Source organism: Schistocerca serialis, chromosome 7, assembly GCF_023864345.2.
Source record: "Schistocerca serialis cubense isolate TAMUIC-IGC-003099 chromosome 7, iqSchSeri2.2, whole genome shotgun sequence".
NCBI classification, from domain to species: domain Eukaryota; kingdom Metazoa; phylum Arthropoda; class Insecta; order Orthoptera; family Acrididae; genus Schistocerca; species Schistocerca serialis.
The window spans coordinates 526,065,014-526,079,284 of record NC_064644.1 but is presented as its reverse complement, the minus strand read 5'-3'; positions in this window follow the sequence as shown (position 1 = coordinate 526,079,284).

The following is a 14,271-nucleotide window of genomic DNA, read 5'->3' as shown; positions in this document are numbered from 1 at the left end:
TTATTAATTTTTTTATGCCAGCCTTCTAGGGAATTAGTTGTTCGATGGAGCCGTTTGTAGTAGCTCCAAAGGCTGAAAGGGTTTTCTTCATTTTTCAACCATCTTTCTACAAAATAGTCGAAAAAGTTAGAAAGCCTAGGAACATCCGGTGCCTGTGAATGTATCTCCAGCCAGCCATCACGTACATCTTCAGGCCGTAGAAACGCCAGTGCAGCACACATGCGAATTTGTTGTCTCACTCCTTCATTTTCTTTATATTCGCGAGTGAGTCCAAGATCCTGCACTTTCTCCAAAGAGAGACTTTTTCCTGTAGAATTACCGTCCATGCGCTGAGGAAGTTGGTAACGTATGTATAATTGCAGAAATCGCTGCTGACTCAAAATCTACAGTCACACATGCAGGGTTCCATTCCGGAATATTTTCCAGCACATTTCTGAAAAGTCGGATGTATGTCTCTTTCCTTTTATTTGGTAATAATGCAAACGCAACTGGGTAGATATTAGTCTCATTTTTATTACTTCCAAAATCTGCATGAATTGCACATATCTGTGAAAACTGTTTGCTACAGCATTTGAACGTACCATCCATAAAAGAGGCTCGTTTACTTCTTAGAGCCCCTCTCCCTGCTCTTCCACAAAAGCTATTATTCTGTCTCTTAAATTATCGTCGCTTAACAGGAAACTGCTGCCATCATTCATAGTTAATAGCTCTGCTTTAAGTTCAGTCTCTTGTCTTGTCTCTGGGTCCCTCTCACTTCCCTGCGACTTTGCCCTTTGCTTGCATAACGACCTCTTCGTTGTTCGCTGATCTGGCATTTCTGTCACAAAGTCGTACCCTCGATTATGCAAGCTACCTAGCTCCTCTGAATAGATTTTGGAAATAGAGGTATTTTCCTCTCGTGCCCTCTTCTTTGCCTGGTTCAGAGTCCTCTGTACTTGCAACCTTGCGTCTTCCGGAGCTCCACATTGATACTCGTGCGATAAGAGCAATGTAGAATCCTTGGTTTTAAGCTTTCCTCGGCAATGCTTCTCTTTCTGTTTTGAACAGCGCCAAATCACAGTCCCATCTTCCTTCATTTTCTTTACTGTGTAAGAATAACCTTCATAGTGGCAACTAGGCTTACCACGAATTGTCGTTGAAACTTCCATATCGCAACTGCTGAGATGATAATATCCAAGTGGCACGATGTGAAGTCTACTAAAACTAGAACGATACTAACAGGCAGACGGTATTGTGTGGGCGGAGTTCGGCCGAGTCCAGGGAACAGGTAGGGCTAGGTGATGACGGTCCGGCTGCGGGTACAACGGGACACAATGGACGCAGGTACGAGGCGGTGAGCTCGCAGATTTCTAGAGGGGCGGAAAGTTCGCGGGGCGGAAAATTCCCACATTCATTTCTTCCGTCACTGCCTACGTAAGCCTAAAAGCCTCCATCAGTGGCGTGGTTAACACACAAGACCAGAAAGCATTAAGAATAGTCGCTATTTGTACAGCCGTCCTGTTCTGGCGTATAGTGCAGCCAGCTGTATGTACCGAATGTGTAAACAGGAGCTACGTCACTGGAACTGACTGCAGTCACCGAAGCGTGTTGCAAGGTCATTGAGAGAACAGCGGATTCGGTGAAAGAGGCGGCGAAGAATGACGTCGTCGGCACACGGGGATCCACACAAAGAAACTGAGAAATATATAAATGTCAGCTGACGCGCCCGCTACCTCAAAGCGCGGTTGGCATCACAGCTATGAAGACTTACACACTCGCGATCCTTGGTAAGTGTCCTTGTTAACTCGTTGATATGTTTCTAGTGCTGTGTAAAACGATAAACCAGATGTAGCGTAAAAACATGTTTCTTTGCAGTTCATGTCCGATATTCTGCACCACACATTTCTTTTTTTTCGGAAAAAAAGAAAGAAAAGAAAAAGTCCCATGTGGCAAACGTGGGGGCTAGGGCATAATTACAGTATTGTTTCTGCCCAGAATTTCAAGAACAGGCGACGAAGTGTGAGGAGGTGGATTACGGTGGTGCAATATCCGTAGTTTGTTTCGCTACAAACCCGGGCTGTTACTGTTTTCGGCTTTCTTTACGTAAACGACGTTGAACTTGTGTTACTCATTGTTAGTCGTTCGCGCTTGTCGCATGAACTCGTGGCACACTTTGCCGTCAAAATTGAAGAATACAGTGAGCATAATCATTGCGGCTGACCGCACTTGAAAAGCTTTTATTCGATCTTAGCCATCCAAAATGCATCCACTGGAACGATTGAGCGATAGTTATGACGTCATACGCGTAAACCCAGGTTTCTTAATCTGTTATGACGCATTTCAGCAGTTCTTCATCGTTGTCGTCTTCATATAGCGACTCCTGAGCAACTAGCATTCGCTACTTGTTGTGTTCGAAGTTCAACAATTTTGAACATCACACGTTTCATACCCAAAACACCCAAAAAATGCCATGACAAGAAGTAGCTGGTATAGTATGCTCGTCAGTTACTTATCTGATTGTGATTCGGCCATCGATCATAATCATTTCTTTTTTCGCGATTACAAGAGGTGATGTGCTATTACTCGTAAACCCTTGTTTTACTGAAAGCAGACTCACCAAAAGCAGTATTTACCATTTCTAGAACGTAGCTTCAGTTTATTCCGTTGCAATAGTAAACTTTAATACAATTTGTCTAACCCATTTTTCTGCAAAATGAACAATCACTCCTACTACCAAAACACATTTACCCTTTTTGACATTTGAGAACAGACTAAACATCCGATGTGGCTGACATTATAACGAGACCTCACAGACATGTTTCCAACATAGTAAAGTAAAAATCGCGCGAATCGAATACAACACTCGAAACTAACTTGTATACGAATTTCCAAATTTCACAGTTTACAGAAACAGTTTTACATTCATTTACAAGATTGTACAGTTATAATTTCAAATCAAATGGCTCTGAACACTATGGGACTTAACATCTGAAGTCATCAGTCCCCTAGAACTTAGAACTACTTAAACCTAACTAACCTAAGGACATCACACACATCCATGCCCGAGGCAGAATTCGAACCTGCGACCGTAGCGGTCGCGCGGTTCAAGACTGAAGCACCTAGAACCGCTCGTCCAGAGCGGCCGGCAGTCATAATTTGCAGAGCAGTGTACGCAGTCGTACTGCTTGGTAAAATACTGTAACTGTTAGTGCACACTGTGATTTCCATTATCATCATGTACATTTTCGGGTTAGACTAGTTTGTCTGTTCCGAAACCAAGCAGTTTAGAGCTGTACCCACCGTCTTCTTCGTTGTCGTCGTATTCTTCTTCTGCCCTTGCGACTGTAGGCATAGGTTTTCCTTCGTATCCGGCTTTGATCCACACATAGTAGATGTTCATGCCGATTCTTTCTATACTTCTGGATCTTTTTTATTATACTCACAATCAGACTTCCTCTCTTATATCACTACTTCTCATATGATCTTCTGATATGTGTCCTTTCAAGGTCTTGAAAGTCTTTCTTCTGCCGCATACATCGGGTCCATAGAGCAGTAAAGACGCATAGTTTTACGGAGTTGAAGTACTGTTTCTTTCCTCGTTATGTGCAGCAGCATTTTCAAAAAGGTGGTTAAAATGTGTGTACCTTTGCGATTTCTTATCATTATTACATGCATGAGAGGTATAACATCACACATATCTGAATGTATCGGCCTCTTCCAATATGTTATTCTCGATTATGAGTTTAGCTCTAAGATATGCTTTTGCACAAAGGGCCATAACTTTAGTTTTCCTTGTCGATGTGGTTAAATTATGTTGTTACGCCATTGTATGTAAGGACCATAGAGCTCATTGTAGGTTGTCTTCTGTATCAGCAACTATAGCCTGTCACCTGCAAAAAGGAGTGAGTTACATTCTGCACATCTCGTACAGGGTGGAGAAAAATTGTGTCATGAAATTGTAACCCTGGAAACAAAATTACTGATGTTGTGCAGGTACACAACGCACCATTTTTAAACTACGGAAACTTGACACCACGCGCTACGATTTGGCCGCGGGATTGCCCTGTTGCCGCATGCTCTGGACAACTCATGACCGCGAATGCTTTGGCTGCCGGAGATCGACACGTGTGCATGTCACTTTGGGGCAGTGACGGGGCGAGGGACGTTTGTATGTGTGAACCGACAACCATAGCGCTGCCCGTCAACCGACGAACGGCGACGGGGCAATCTCACGGCCAATCCGAGGGCGTGGCGCCAAATTTCAGTAGTTTAAAAATGGTGCGTTGTCGACCTACAAACATTAGTAATTTTGGTTCGTACTGGCATCAACTCTCCAGGGGTAAAAATTCGCGACACAATTTTTCTCCACCGTGTATATGTATGTGGGTTAAATAGTGTATGTGATTGAGAACACCCTTGCCTGACTTCGATTTTGTGTTGCGCAAATCACTACATTGTCAAAGTTGTGACAGTTTTTTGTTATTATGATTCTCACAGTAATTGCATCACACATGTACTTCTCAAATTTTTACACGAATGCTTTTCAGAGGCTGTATTTTTTTTAATTGCAGTTTATTTGAATGTTGAGGTAGGGAAACGTATTATTCACAGATGTAAACAAATTTTTATTATTATTTTTGTTATTGTATTACAATATTTTATACAGGGTGTTACAAAAAGGTATGGCCAAACTTTCAGGAAACATTCCTCACACACAAAGAAAGAAAATATGTTATGTGGACATGTGTCCGGAAACGCTTACTTTCCATGTTAGAGCTCATTTTATTACTTCTCTTCAAATCACATTAATCATGGAATGGAAACACACAGCAACAGAACGTACCAGCGTGACTTCAAACACTTTGCTACAGGAAATGTTCAAAATGTCCTCCGTTAGCGAGGATACATGCATCCACCCTCCGTCGCATGGAATCCCTGATGCGCTGATGCAGCCCTATAGAATGGCATATTGTATCACAGCCGTCCACAATACGAGCACGAAGAGTCTCTACATTTGGTACCGGGGTTGCATAGACAAGAGCTTTCAAATGCCCCCATAAATGAAAGTCAGGATGGTTGAGGTCAGGAGAGCGTGGGGGCCATGGAATTGGTCCGCCTCTACCAATCCATCGGTCACCGAATTTGTTGTTGAGAAGCGTACGAACACTTCGACTGAAATGTGGAGGAGCGCCATCGTACATGAACCACATGTTGTGTCGTAAAGGCACATGTTCTAGCGGCACAGGTAGAGTATCCCGTATGAAATCATGGCGGTGAATCGAGGAAGTACAGTACATACTAACAAAACTGAAATTAGCTCTAACATGGGAATTAAGCGTTTCCAGACACATGTCCACATAACATCTTTTCTTTATTTGTATGTGAGGAATGTTTCCTGAAATTTTGGCCGTAACTTTTTGTAACACCCTGTATATTTTATTGTAATTAGCCTAAACAGTTTATTGTTATTAATATCATTATTACCAATATTAAAACATCTTATACATTTACTGTATTTATCATTAAAATCATACATGTCTGAATCACGTTAAAAGTGGCGGTGAACGAAAAGGGGGGGGGGGGTGACTGTAAGCTATACAGGCTATTGAAAACTTCAGCGCCCAAACTAACAGGGATGATGAGGGAGACAGAAACAGATATACTTCGTAAAGCAACAATGTGTTGCATCTTATTGGAGTACTGAGTATGCAGGAGGTTTTGTGTGTGACTGAGAATAAAACAGTGTTAAGTGTTGTTCGTCGCTTCATGGTTCTGATCACTATTACACTACAATAAATGTTCAAAATGAGCACCATTAACCTCAGCGCAGAGCCGATATCGACGAAGCAGGGGATGTCATGTACGCTGGAAAGTGCGTGATGTGTTCAGTGTTTGTGTGGCTGCTGCAAGAATTCTTGCACCCAGTTAAACAGTTAAACTTTCAAACCGCTGTAGAAATAACGCCACTGGTCAGAATGACGTCAAATTGCAACGGAATATTATCGGAGAAGGGGAAAAACTTTTGGCAGAAGAAAAATAAATAGTTACAAAATCTAGCAATAGATGGCGCTGTAAGCTTCATAATTTAATAGTGGTCGACTACAAAGGACAAATGAATCACTCAACAATGCCTAAGGTGTACGTTTAGCGTTAAACAAACTGTACTACTCAGTGCGCGTGGGTGTGCAGGTGTGATGTTGTAAGTTACATAAGCCCATCCGCCACAGCAGGGTCGTATAACATTGGATGGGAAAAATCGGTTTTTATCGGTTTTTAATTGTCCTGAGGCTAAAAACAGTATACAAAGCATCAATCACATCGGTTTTTAATTGTCCTGAGGCCAAACCCGCATACAAAGTATCAATGAAAATCAAATCGGGTTATTAATTTCTGTGTGACTGGCGCAAAACATGTTCAGTACGCTGTCCATCGTTTTCTGCAACAAGTTGAAATCAAGAAACAGCATGTTCCACAGCTGATCGAAGTGCTTCTGGGGTCACGTTCAGAATGTGTTCGCAATGCGTGCCTTCAGTGCAGCTGAGTTTTCAATCGGAACACTTAACACAACATCTTTCAGATAGCCCCACAGCCAGAAGTCACACGGATTAAGATCAGGTGATCGGGACAGCCAGGCTGTACGGAAATGGCGGCTGATAATTCTAGCATTTCCTAAATGGCGCTTCAGCAGCTGCTTAAGTGGATTCGCAAAAGTGGATTCACAATGTGCGGAGGTGCACCATCTTGCATAAAAATGATCCCATCCACACATCCACGCTATTGGAGAGGTGGAATGACGTGGTTGCGCAAAGGCACTCATAGCGCTTACCAGTGACAGGTAACAAAACCCGAAGCACCTGCCTCTTCGAAAAAATATGGCTCTATGATAAATGATGCCGTAAACCCGCACCACACGTCCACGCTGTTGGAGAGCTGGAATGACGTGGTTGCGCAAAAGACACTCATAGCGCTTACCAGTGACGGTACAGGCGAAAAGATCCGAGGCACCTGTCTCTCCAAAAAAATATGACTCTATGATAAATGACGCCGTAAACCCGCACCACACACTGACCTTTTCAGCATAAAGTGATACTGGTTGATCCGCGTGTGGAATTTCCGTTGCCCGTATTCGACAATTCTGTGTATTGGCATATCCAGTCAGATGGAAGTGGGCTTAGTCTCTCCACAAAATGTTACATTGCCAATCATTGTCCACTTCCATGTGAGCAAGAAATTCTAAAGCAAAGGTCTCACTTGATGGCAGGTCAACAGGAAACAACTCGTGCACATGAGTAATTTTGAATGGATAGCAAAGAAGAATGTTTCGTAAGATTTTACGCACCGTGCTCACGGGTATGTCCAATGTTCGAGCAATTCTCCGTGCACTACATGTTTGCATACCACCATTCGTGTTCTCCTGCAGCCGGCTTCTGTGGCCGAGCGGTTCTAGGCGCTTCAGTCTGGAAACGCGCGACCGCTACGGTCGCAGGTTCGAATCCTGCCTCGGGCATGTATGTATGTGATGTCCTTAGGTTAGGCGCTTCAGCCCGGAACCGCGTTGCTGCTACGGTCGCAGGTTCGAATCCTGCCTCGGGCATGGATGCTTGTGCTGTTCTTAGGTTAGTTATGTTTAAGTAGTTCTAATTCTATGGGACTGATGACCTCAGATGTTAAGTCCCATAGTGCTTAGAGGCATTTGAACTATCGAGGAGGAGGGGCGGGGAAGAATGTCCACCAGGTGTGTACGATGTAGGAGACATGGTCGTCGTACATTGAGGTTCCAAGAAGAATGTAGTCATCCCAGTATTACAGACAGCAAGTGATAAGTATTATCGGATTTTCCAGATGCTCTTAATAAATTAGACCAAATTAGACCACATTCGGTGAAACTGAATACGTCGGGAAACCGCAGCATTACGGCCATAAATGTTATGAGAGCTCATAACCTTGAACAGGAGATGTGTACTACTTTGGCACTGTTCTTCCCCAGTTGTGGTGGCGCTCGTAGGCTGCTGCGACGCCAGGGAGTGCGCCACTGCCTGCCCAGCGGAGTACCAGCCGGTGACAGCCACGTGTGGAGGCGAAGTCAGGCAGTTCGGGAACCGCTGCGAACTGGACGTGCACAACTGCCTTCACAACAACGGTATTCTGTTGTCTCTGTATTGACCGTATGCAATCACGTAACAGTTTTCTGTCTTTCTTCTTACTTTGCAGTATTCTGTTTCCTCAGTACTTCTTCATATTTTCCGTATGTTGTCTTTTCCTGTCTGCTGACCATGCTGTTCCCGATTTTTTTCTTCTTTAACCCTGAAATAATTCTAAATTTAGTATTTTGTTCTTAAAATAGTTTCTTTCTGTCAGTGGCTATTGTTCGATGTTGTTTGTTTCCTGGTGTGTTCTTATTTATGTAATCCATACTATCATCGACTTTTCCCGCAAAAATACTCGTTTTATTTACCTGCCGTCATTTGTCCAGTAGAGATATCGAGAGAAGATTAACATTTTAGTTGTTACTTTTGATATTTTGTGTATAATTTTGTACAGCTTGTCATTACTTATATATTTACAAGCGTATGTTGTTTATATAGCACTTAGTATTTTTTCTAAATATCAGTATTTCATCAATAACAGTGTTAGGTGGCAGAATAAATGGTCAGTTTTGCACCTTACATGAGAGTGTTATACATCACAATGAGAAGGTGAATATGACACGTGATGACTGGGTGCTGTGTGCTGTCCTTAGGTTAGTTAGGTTTAAGTAGTTCTAAGTTCTAGGGGACTGATGACCATAGATGTTAAGTCCCATAGTGCTCAGAGCCATTTGAACCATTTTTGAATATGACACCTAACGTAATTCCGCGGTTATGAGAACATTTGCCTACCAGTATGTAATGCAATAAGGGATGACAGTCAATTGACAGTAATTAACACTCCGTTACTATACAATGCATGTCTTTGAGCAGAAGGTGGAACAGGCAATACGAGCCTTTTTTAGTTTGAAAAGCCAAGCAGACAACAGTGTAGCGAAGGTCCGCAGCAGGGGTTACGACGGAAACCACTTAAAGGGGTGGCAGGAGGAAGGTCAGCGACCCTGACCAGGTGATTCAGGAGGGAGGACCGCGTGTAGTGGCACATCTGCACAAGGGACAGGCAAAAAGCTTTAGAAAGCTGCGTTTCGGAATTACAACGGGATACAAACAAAAACTAGTAATGCATTTCGATTTCGTGTCTAGCGTGTGCGACAAACAGGAAGCTCAATGTACTTTAGACAACTAGAATGGGCACAAAACGCCCGATTGGCGGAAACGCACTAGGAAGGAGAAAAGTACTAAAGTTTCGACGCAGTTTGATAGAAGGGACATGGCTTGGTTCCCCTTGTTTGTAACGAATCCATTTTTTGACATATGTACAGTAATTCACATCAGATGTGATATAACTGATAAGTAAGCCGTATTTTATAAACAATTTTCTACAGGCATACATAAATGCATCATGTTTATTAGAGTAATATGGAGAAAGTAATAATTTCTTTTTTGTGTTCTGTTCCAGAGTGCAAAGGCTGACATTATTATCAGTGATGTGACGCCACCAGTACTTTGATGGCTGGAGCAGTCGAAGAAATGGTGTACAGACATTGTTAGAGGTTTTGCAATCACCTGCTAGAAACAAAATAATACTAAAAAGTTAAATAAAGAAGTATAGATGTATTCCTTTGTTTTTGTATGATTTTTACCCTCTTATGTTTTGTCTTGAATATCACATTCAATCCATGTCCATACCTTAATGTGAACCAATATTCACTTGTGGCAATGTATTTACATCATTCATGGTCACATGGTCATCTCACAGCTGACCTTTTCTCAGGTATTCTTTGTTTCATATTTTCCATATTGAAATTTTCATTATGACTGCAACCTTTCTATCATTCGAAGTCTCCAAGTACTTAGAATCTAAGTCGAATGAAACCATATTCATTTTTATATAAAAAGCACCACAGACGTTGCATAAACTGTCATAAGTGTGAAAATGATTTCCTTAAAGACTGATTGCACGTTTACATGATTAACTAACATATGTAAAGTTATATGTAATATGTAGTTGTACAGCATTTGCTTAACATCACATTTAATATTTTAGATTACTTACACTCTTATTCAGAACTGTAGAAGAACTTTCTTTTTAGCCAAGACTGCAATACAGTTTTAAATTTGTCTGGTAGCTCATTTACATTTTAGAGAAATATTTCTAATCAAGTTACCACAATGTGCACAAAATGCTTCTGATTCTAGATGATCTTGTCCAGGACACACACACACACACACACACACACACACACACACACATACATATATTTATATATATATATAAAGTTTCTGGTGTTGTGTATATTGGTGTTGATCCAAGTTAAATATTTATGTGCATTCTTTTTGACATAGCTAGAACAAGGAGTATATACAAGTTAGCAACATTATGTACTCATATTTTGTATTAAGTAAAGTCTTTTGTGGAAGCAACAGAGCTCTGAAATTCAAAAGTACATCCCACGATACCATTCTGACAGTAAAGTAACAGTTATGTTAGTTCATAATTCAGATAAGTATTAAAAATGCCACAACAACACAATAAGCTGTAAAGAGGAGGTAATGAATGTCACTATTTCTAATATTCCGCCAGAAATACGCTACCACTAATAATTTATCACACATCTCTTCTGTTTGTTATTTTGTAAAGCTTACTATTGAGATGGGAGTCCAGAATTTTGCCGACTCTTCCGTATGACCATGTACACCAGTATCAACATTGCTGGGGAGACCGGTGGGAAATACAATAATGGTCACTTTTATCATTTAGTTTTAACTGATGAACCATGAACCAATCGATTGGCTCTTTTATTGTGACATAAATTATTTGAACCACAGATTCGCAACTGTGACAGATGTGATAAAAAAATTATCTTATACATGCATCACCATTTTTAATAATAGACCGAAAGCCAAATCATTAATATACACAAATAATTATCAATGTCCCAGTATAGACTTCTGTGGGGGCAAGTGCACTGACTTTCATTCTGTAGTGATCAGTTATATCTGTTGTATTAAGATACTGAGTAATAAAGTGTCAGTGGTCCTGTACTTTCTTACATAATGTTTAAGGACTTACTAAGGTTCACTAGAGTCACAAGGTGTTTCATTATTTTGGATAAAATACGTGACAGATAGAAAGATGTCTTGAGTTGCCTTACCCGCAGATATATAGAATGTACATACACTTCTATATCCATACTAATTTTTTATAGAAGTACTTAGATTGGTTTATCATCACCATTTTTATTAAATTATTTACTTATTTATTTTTCAAGTGAGATTCTGTCTCCTTTCTTATGCATCAGCAGTACAGTGTTTGATCTGAAATTATCGTTACTTCCGACATCCGAATTGTGAGGAAAGTCAATCTAATCGTAACTAGTATTTTTAGGGATAAAATTAAAGAAAAGATAGATATCCTCTGCTCTAAAGTTGAACCGTTTGGTGAGTGTATCCGCTATGACCTTTGGATAGCTAGTTTTCCAATGTAAAATACCTCTGTTTACCATCATTCTCGTGAACCACTATAGACACTAGGCTGGATTTTATTTTCGATGGAAGCTTCTGAACAAAGCTATAAAGGAATCGGCGATTATACACACTAGGTAGACACACTTGATGAGAATGCCATTTTAGTTAAAAAGGATTTATTACCAAATAAGTTACTTTCCTTCTATTTAGATACTGCATCATGTTTGAATGCTGCAGAACAGTTTAAACACACACAAGGCATATTCGATATATACATTGAAGATAAAACTACTTCTTTAATCTCTATAGAAGGAAAGTAAAAGTCTCTTTATAAACAAACATTTAGTTTTGTACCACAATACTTCTCTATCTTCTGTGTCAATAGGAGGCACATGGTGCCATACAGTACAGCTCCTTGCAATATGTCGTTTTCTGTTTCACATTCAAACTATTACATGAGGAAAACATTTGGATACATATATTGGGCTGAATAGTTCATGTTATGCAGTGAACACTGTACTTAAAATATATTGGTACACTACAGCAAAACTATTCGGATAGTGGTTTACTTTCTAGTATTTCTTTACAGGTGCTTGATAGTGTAGCATAATCACCAAAAAGAGACATTGGTTCCCAATTTTTATACATTGTTGTTGTTGTTGTGGTCTTCAGTCCTGAGACTGGTTTGATGCAGCTCTCCATGCTACTCTATCCTGTGCAAGCTTCTTCATCTCCCAGTACCTACTGCAACCTACATCCTTCTGAATCTGCTTAGTGTATTCATCTCTTGGTCTCCCTCTACGATTTTTACCCTCCACGCTGCCCTCCAATACTAAATTGGTGATCCCTTGATGCCTCAGAACATGTCCTACCAACCGATCCCTTCTTCTGGTCAAGTTGTGCCACAAACTTCTCTTCTCCCCAATCCTATTCAATACTTCCTCATTAGTTATGTGATCTACCCATCTAATCTTCAGCATTCTTCTGTAGCACCACATTTCGAAAGCTTCTATTCTCTTCTTGTCCAAACTATTTATCGTCCATGTTTCACTTCCATACATGGCTACACTCCATTTTTATACATTGAAAATTGAAATTGCTTGGTATACGTTTCCATGTGAATCACTAATCATGGATTTATACTTTCTATGATACTTTTTCAAACCTTGGCTACTGAAAAATTCTTTAAGCTACCTGGATGAGGAATTCTGGTAATCTTATATGGTCCTGTATACAATAAGTGTCATATGCTGTTAATTTTTTGTAGGACAGAAGATTTTGGGCGTGATTTAAGCAATATGGTTTCCCAAACTAAATATTCCTGCATGTGTACTAACTTTTCGTCATAGTTATTCTCTTTAATGCTGTCATGTTTGGCGAGTGCAATTACTGGATTCTTTACTTTTATTCCTCCAGTGCACATTCTGCTTTATGTAGGCATGGCAGTGGTTTCAGCCAATTGGTGACTTCCTTACTGTTAGCTAGTATCTCTGAAGGTGTATAATGGGTTGTGTTAATTGGCAAATTATTCACTACACGTTCAAAATGCTCAATAAATTCCACCCAATGCTTATGCTATGTACTTGCAATGTGCTCATAAAGTGATTAAATTCTCTGAAAATATGTGCAATAGGATTACTTTGTGTATGAAGTTTTGATATCAGAATGTGTTTGATATTACAGTCTTGCAGAATATCTTTCCATTTTAATCATGAGTTTTATACATTTACTGTTAGGAATCCAACAGTCTTGCAACTGTCAGCTGTCATGTCTAAGAATTCTCCTAATGAGGGCCGATACTGCTCTTAAATATGTGACATGTACCTTGACATATTCTAAAAAAAAGATCATAAAGGGTATCAAGTACTTAAGTCCACTTCATGCAGAGAGTACTGAACTGGCACCACTGATGGCTACCATTTGTAAACGTTGTGTTGACAATATGTAATGTACCTCTGTGTAGCTGCACTTGTTTGTGGGTTTTGTTTTCTAACATATCAGAGAAGGTTTCAACAACTGTTCTACATATTTGCTATTAAGTTCTATGTTCTTGTGTGAAATCCATTGCAAAAAGTCACTAACAAAGTGCTTACACTGATCATCAAATTGTTTCTGAACTTTAGCTCAATACTCTTTGATGAAAGTATCGACTTTGTTTCCTAACTTTTCTACATTATCTTTTAATTATTCTTGTTCCATAGGCAAAGAATGTACAGCTTCCAGAAGACCATTGTAGGCCATCTTTAGTTGTGAAAATTCACCTCTTAAAGTATTAAACTGTGTTGATAAACTGTTAAAACTGTAGTAAGTTCTGTTAAATCGTTGAATGGTTTTCTTAGTTTATCCAACATTCTTGTTGGCACATGCTTTGCTTACATAGCTGCCATAATATGTTGTTAAAGTTTGTTTGTTGTACAGTCTTAAGACTTTTTTTACTTTCTTCCATTGCTTGAAAACTTCAAAACAGTAGTGTTTGATTAGTTATTTGTATGCTTGATTAACATGAAGTATTGTCCACTGTAACATTTACTTCACTTAAATAAATACATGATCTAAGTGTGTAAGGGAACATCAACTTCATGTAAATTATTATCAGTTGAAGTTTTTATTGCTTTTAGAGTCAAATTGTAGATCATGTTCTGAAATGCATGAACTTTTGGTTTCTGTGTTAGTGAATTTGCTCTACTCTGTGTTAAGCTCCATGTTACTATTTTCTTGCATAGACATTTTAGTAACC